Source organism: Hordeum vulgare, chromosome 4H (genome assembly GCF_904849725.1).
Source record: "Hordeum vulgare subsp. vulgare chromosome 4H, MorexV3_pseudomolecules_assembly, whole genome shotgun sequence".
Lineage (NCBI taxonomy): Eukaryota > Viridiplantae > Streptophyta > Magnoliopsida > Poales > Poaceae > Hordeum > Hordeum vulgare.
The window spans coordinates 48,569,187-48,575,683 of NC_058521.1; positions in this window are offsets into that span (position 1 = coordinate 48,569,187).

The window sequence follows — 6,497 nt, forward strand, 5'->3', positions numbered from 1 at the left end:
GGGTTGCCTCCCAACAAGCGCTTTTTTTAACGCCCTTAGCTAGGCAAAAGGTGATGGAATCACGTATAGTCATCTTTGGTGCTCAAACCATAGGTAGTGTGATCATTTATCATCTTAAGATTTTCATCTTTATTAGATGACTCACCACTAGATTTAGGAACAAAAACAGGCTTGACGGTCTTTTTGAGAGTAAGATTTGGAGTATTTTGCACAGCGGCAAAAGCGGAACCCAAGTTGGTTATGACATCTTCTAATTTGCCAATTCTAGAAGAATCATTAACTAGAAGTTCCTTCTCCTTTAAATTTTTCAAAAAGTTTCCCACTTTGGATCCGTACTGAGTAATTTGATTTTGGATCTTTCTATCCAAACCCTCAATAAGTTCAACTGTGGCAGCTTTGTTTTCAATAGCGTCAAGCCTTTGCATCACGTGTTCCAAGGTCAAGATAGTTCCATTAACCATGAGCGGGGGTGAGCCTACCAAACTAATGATAGCTCTATAGGAGCCAACAGTATGGCTCCCCAAAAAGTTCCCACCTACAATGGTATCAAGGATATACCTATTCAAAGGACAAATTCCAACATAGAAACTGCGAAGAAGGACGGTAGTGGATTGCTTACGAGTAGATCTACTTTGAGCATTGCAAATCTTGTACCAAGCGTCCTTCAAATTTTCTTCCTCATTCTGCCTGAAATTGAGAACTTCATTTTCAGGGGTGTCGTTTGGAGTGCTGGGTCTAGCCATTGATGGACTATCTCACGCACAAACGAGCAGGAAGAGAGAGTGAAACGGGCAAAAGAAAACGGCAAAAAGGCAAAAGAAAACAGCGAAGGAGAAAGGCAAATGAAACCGGCAAATGTGAAGTGGGGGAGAGGGAAATGAGAGGCAACTCGCAACAAAAGTAAATGCAAGAGAAGAGTTTGTGAGACCTACTTGAATAGATCTTGATTTCTCCTCCCCGGCAACGGCGCCAGAAATACTTCTGATGTCAGTTGTGCTTCCCTTGCAACGGTGCCAAGAATAGTCGTGTCGACGGCACCAGGAATCCTTCAGCTGCGGCTATGCCTTAAGGGACTTCCTAGGCAAGTATGCAAAGGATTTCCCCCTGTGGCCTTGGAGCCTTGCGTTGGTGTTCCCTCGAAGCGGAAAGGGTGATGTAGCACACCGGTGGTAAGTATTTCCCTCAGTTTGAGAACCAAGGTATCAATCTGGTGGAGGAGTATCTCAAGATCCTGCATAAACACAAAAGCTTTCTCCCAACGCTATGAAGGGGTTATAAATCCCTTATAGGTTGTTTGCCAAGTGAGAACTAAAAGCAACAAAGTAACAAAGCAAAGTAAAAGCGGAGGTGTAAACGGTGGATGTGAATAGACCCGGGGGCCGTAGTGTTTACTAGTGGCTTCTCTCATGAAAGCAAGTAGACGGTGGGTGAACAAATTACTGTTGAGCAATTGATAGAACCGCGCAAAGTCGTGACGATATTGATGCAATGATTATATCTATAGGCATCACGTCCAAAACAAGCAGACCGATACTTTCTGCATCTACTACTATTACTCCACACGTGGACCGCTATCCAGCATGCATCTAGTGTATTAAGTCCATAAGAACAGAGTAACGCCTTAAGCAAGATGACATGATGTAGAGGGATAATCTCAAACTTATGATAAAACCCCCCATCTTTTTACCCTTGATGGAAACTACTTGATGTGTGCCTTGTTGCCCCTACTGTCAGTGGGAAAGGTCACCACATGGTAGAATCCAAATCCAAGCACTTCTCCCATTGCAAGAATCATAGATCTAGTTGGCCAAACAAAACCCAAGACTCGGAGAGACTTACAAGGATATCAAATCATGCATATAAGAAATCAGCAAAGACTCAAATATATATCATAGATAATCTGATCACAAATCCACAATTCATCGGATCTCGACAAACACACCGCCAAAGAAGATTACATTGGATAGATCTCCATGAAGATCATGGAGAACTTTGTATTGAAGATCCAAGAGAGAGAAGAAGCCATCTAGCTACTAACTACGGACCTGTAGGTCTGAAGTGAACTACTCACGAGTCATTGGAGGGGCGATGATGATGATGAAGAAGCCCTCCAACTCCAAAGTCCCCTCCGGCAGGGTGCCGGGAAGGGTCTCCAGATGAGATCTCGCGGAAACGGAAGCTTGCGGCAGAGGAAAAGTATTTTCGAGGCTCCTATGGTTTTTTGCTGAATATTTGGGAATATATAGGCCAAGGATCTAGGTCAGGGGCGGCCAGGGAGGCCACAAGCCCTGACATCGCCGCCTCCCCCCTGGTGGCGGAGTGGGGGATTGTGGGCTCCCTGGAGCCCACATGGCTTGGCCCAAAGGCCCCCTAATCTTCTTGCGTTCGGGAAAAAATCATTTCGGGGTTTTTATTCCGTTTGGACTCCGTTCCAAAATCAGATCTGAAAAGAGTCAAAAACACAGAAAAACAGGAACTGACACTTAGCAATGAATTAATAAGTTAGTCCCAAAAAAGATACAAAAGGTACATAAAACATCCAAAGAAGAGAAGATAACAGCGTGAAACCATCAAAAGTTATAGATACGTTTGAGACGTATCACTCATCATGCCACTGTTGGCGAACGTTGCATGGGAAACAAAAAAATTCCTACACACACATAACATCTATCCATGGTGATGCCCATATCTGAGAGGAGAGATTGGATCCACATACCCTTGTAGATCGCTAAGTGGGAAGCGTTAAGAACCGCGGTTGATGTAGTCAAACGTCTTCGCGATCCAATCACGGCAGTCATGCGATCCTATCACGATCCGTCCTGATCTAGTGCCGAACGGATGACACCTCCGCGCTCAACACACGTGCAACTCCATGACGATATCTGCCTTATAGACCCAGCAAGAGAGACAAAGAGGTAGCTGAATTCTCCAACGGCACGACAGGTGACAGCGATGATGGTGGAGCTAATCCGGTAGGGCTTCGCCGTGCACTACCGTAATAACCTACGGGGTGTCACGACGTAGTGAAGGGAGAGGGGATGCGTCGTGGCTTAAGGTGCGGCTAGCCTCTCTCACCTCCATTATATGTAGCAGGGAGGGAGGGGTGGCGCCATAGGGAAAACCCTAGGGGTTCGTCCGGCGCACCAAGGAGGGGGGGGGAGTCCTCATCCAAATCGGTTTGGTGGAGGAGGAGTCCTTCTCCTAGTAGGTTTGCCCCCACCTCTCTCTCTTTTGGCGCATAGGTCTATTGGGCTGGCCGCCCAGCCCACTAGGAGCTGGTGCGCCACCCTTTAGGTCTATGTGTCCCTCTCCGGGTGGGTGGCCCCTCCCAATGGACCCCCGCAACCCATTCGTCACTCCCGGTACATTACGGAAAATACCCGAAAACCTTCCAGCATCCAAATATACCTTTCCTATATATAAATCTTCGTCTCCGGACCATTCCAGAACTCCTCGTGACATCCGGGTGTCATCAATGACTCCAAACAACATTCAGTCACCAACAAACATAATTCAACTATACAGAAACGTCATCGAACCTTAAGTGTGCAGACCCAGCGGGTTCGAGAACTATGCAGACATGACCTGATACACTCTCTGGTCAATAACCAATAGCGGGACCTGGATGCCCATATTGTCTCTTTCATATTCTATGAATATCTTTATTGGTTGAACCTCGATGTCAAGGATTCAGTTAATCCCATATAACATTCCCTTTGTCCTTCGATATGTAACTTGCGTGAGATTCGATGGTCGGTATCTCTATACCTATTTGAATCTCATTACCGGCAAGTCTCTTTACTCATTCCATAATACAAAATCCCGTGGCTAACTCTTTGGGCACATTGTTCTCGAGGCTTATTATGATGTTGTATTACCGAGTGGGCCTCGAGATACCGCTCCGTCATAGTGAGTGAAAAACCCCAGTCTTGATCCATGCTAACTCAACATGCAACTTCGAAGATACCTATAGATCACCTTTATAGTCACCTAGTTACATTGCGATGTTTGATACACACAAGGTATTCTTCCGGTGTCAGTGATTTACATGATCTCATGGTCATAGGAACATATACTTGACATGCAGAAAACAGTAGCAATAAAACGAAACGATCACATGCTACTTTCATAGTTTAGGTCTTGTCCATCACATAATTATCCTAATGATGTGATCCCGTTATCAAGTGACAACCCTTGTCTATGGCTAGGAAACCTTGGCCATCTTTGATCAACGAGCTAGTTTACCATAGGCTTACTAGGGGCAGTGTGTCGTCTATGTATCCAGACATGTATCCGAGTTTACATTCAATACATTTATAGAATGGATAATTAACGATTATCTTAAACAAGGAAATATAATAATAACTATTTTATTATTACCTCTAGCGCATATTTCCAACAGATACGTTGTAGACATATGAGGTTGTCGGTAAGGCCAAAGTCGGTGCCTTGGTTAGTTGTGGGGATGTTGGATTGTTGGGAGGCGACTCTAATGGTTGGAGGTGTGGCATTTGTGGGTGTAGAGTATGTATCAACTGTGGGTGGGCAACCTTGGTACGCGGGTGGTGTGGTTGCGAGTGGTTGAAGAAGCTTGGGTGTGACAATGGGGTGTGAGCGTCGGGGTACTCTACTTGCCCAGTCCCTATACTGGCCGATGGTGGCGATGGTTATTGATGTCGTACCCTTCCCGAAGGCTTTGTCGCGGCGTTCCCACTCCTGTCGTCCTACTCTGGGTGAATACTTGATCTATGAGAATGGGTGGTCGCGGCTATCAACAGTCGTACCCTTCTGGGAGGCACCATTTTGAAGTCCTGGCTTCGTTAGGGTTCGTATCACCTCTTTGTTGTGGATGATCATAGTGGAGGTCTTTGTCGGCTCCAAACATACTTTGTGGTTTTCTTGGTAGTTAGTGGGGTGGTGTGATGGTGTCTGGCACATTTGAATCTTGGCTTGGGTGTTTGTGTTGTGTGCGATGGTGGTGTGTGTTTGTATCGGTATCTTGGATGTAATCGGTGATGGTTGATTTATAATATGTCCGTTGAGATTTCAGAGGGTAGATTTTAGCCCTTAAAAGTTAAAAAAACGAAAAAAAGAAAAACCAAAGGCTTCCCCCTTAGGTATTGCTATATACTTATTACTTAGAGCATCTATAATCGGACTTGTCAAATCTACCCCCCCTATACGCCGGCAAGCGCAATCGGACGTGTCCGCGGACAGCGTTGGGCGGCCCCTCATATGGGTTGCCGCATATCCACACACCTCAAATGCGAAATCTCAAAGCCATGCAATCATACGCGGCGATCATACGATACAAATTGTTCAAATTCAATAGTTCAAACAAAGCAAAAACAAATAATAGTTAAACAATCCGGACATGCCAAATAAAATGAATGTCCGATCAGTCGTTGGCTGCACGGATCACTCGTCTGACGCTATCCATGTTGGCAGCTCCGAGGCCATCATTGTGACCTTCTCCTCTTGCATCGTTACCACATGCACCAGTGTTTCCTTTAGCCACCCTCCCAACCTCATACTCCCTACGGTTGTTGATCTTTTACTTGTTCTGTCATTCCATCGAAAGATCGTAGGCAACCTCGGTGGCGGTGGTGTCGTGCTTGTTCGCACTTGAACGAGTTGCGGCGACTGACATGCATTCATTGTCAGCATCTGCATGGGCGAAAAGATCTTTGGAATGTCCCCAACTGGCCATTGGATCCTTCTCTCTCCTAACTGGGTCCGACGACATGATCCTTGTCAGCGGCTCGATGGATGGGGTGCAGGATCTCGGGGGGTCGAGGAAGACGATCAGTGACTCATGCATGTCTGCATCCATTCCTTGCAACGACAATGCTTCCCTCTCTCGATGCATGTGCTGCTTTTCCCTCCACGCGATGTTCTCTAGCTTGCATGATGAAGCAGAGGACGAGATGTTGATGAAGGTGTGATACGTCCAAAACGTATCTATAATTTTTGATGGTTTCATGCTACTTTTAAGCGTTTTATAATTGTTTTTATATTAATTTTATGATTTATTTGGACTAACCTACTAATAGTTTCAAAAGTGCACAATGTTCTTGTTTTACACTTTGATGTGTAGGAACTATCAAAAATAGAAGAGGAAACCTTGTTGGAGTGGGACTCTGACTTTTATGAAATCTGTCCCCCCTACAGATTTTAGAGATTGTCTGTTTCTGCATCGAAGATGACGTCAAATGTAAAAATAATAGATATGAACGTTGTGGGGAATTTTATGCTTATAATTCGAGACATAAAATTAGGCCCGTTTGGAGTACAGGAGCTCCAGGAAATCCCGTTTTACTGGAGGACAAATATCTGATTACAGGATTACGGGAATCGGTGACGTGATTGAGTCCAACTCTTACCATATTATATGGATTCGGACAAGCCACGACTTGGGGACCTCATTAGGGATGAGAGGGGTTCCTAAAAAGGTTCCAGAGGTGCCCAAGAGACCTTGGATCAAAGGGGCATCCATC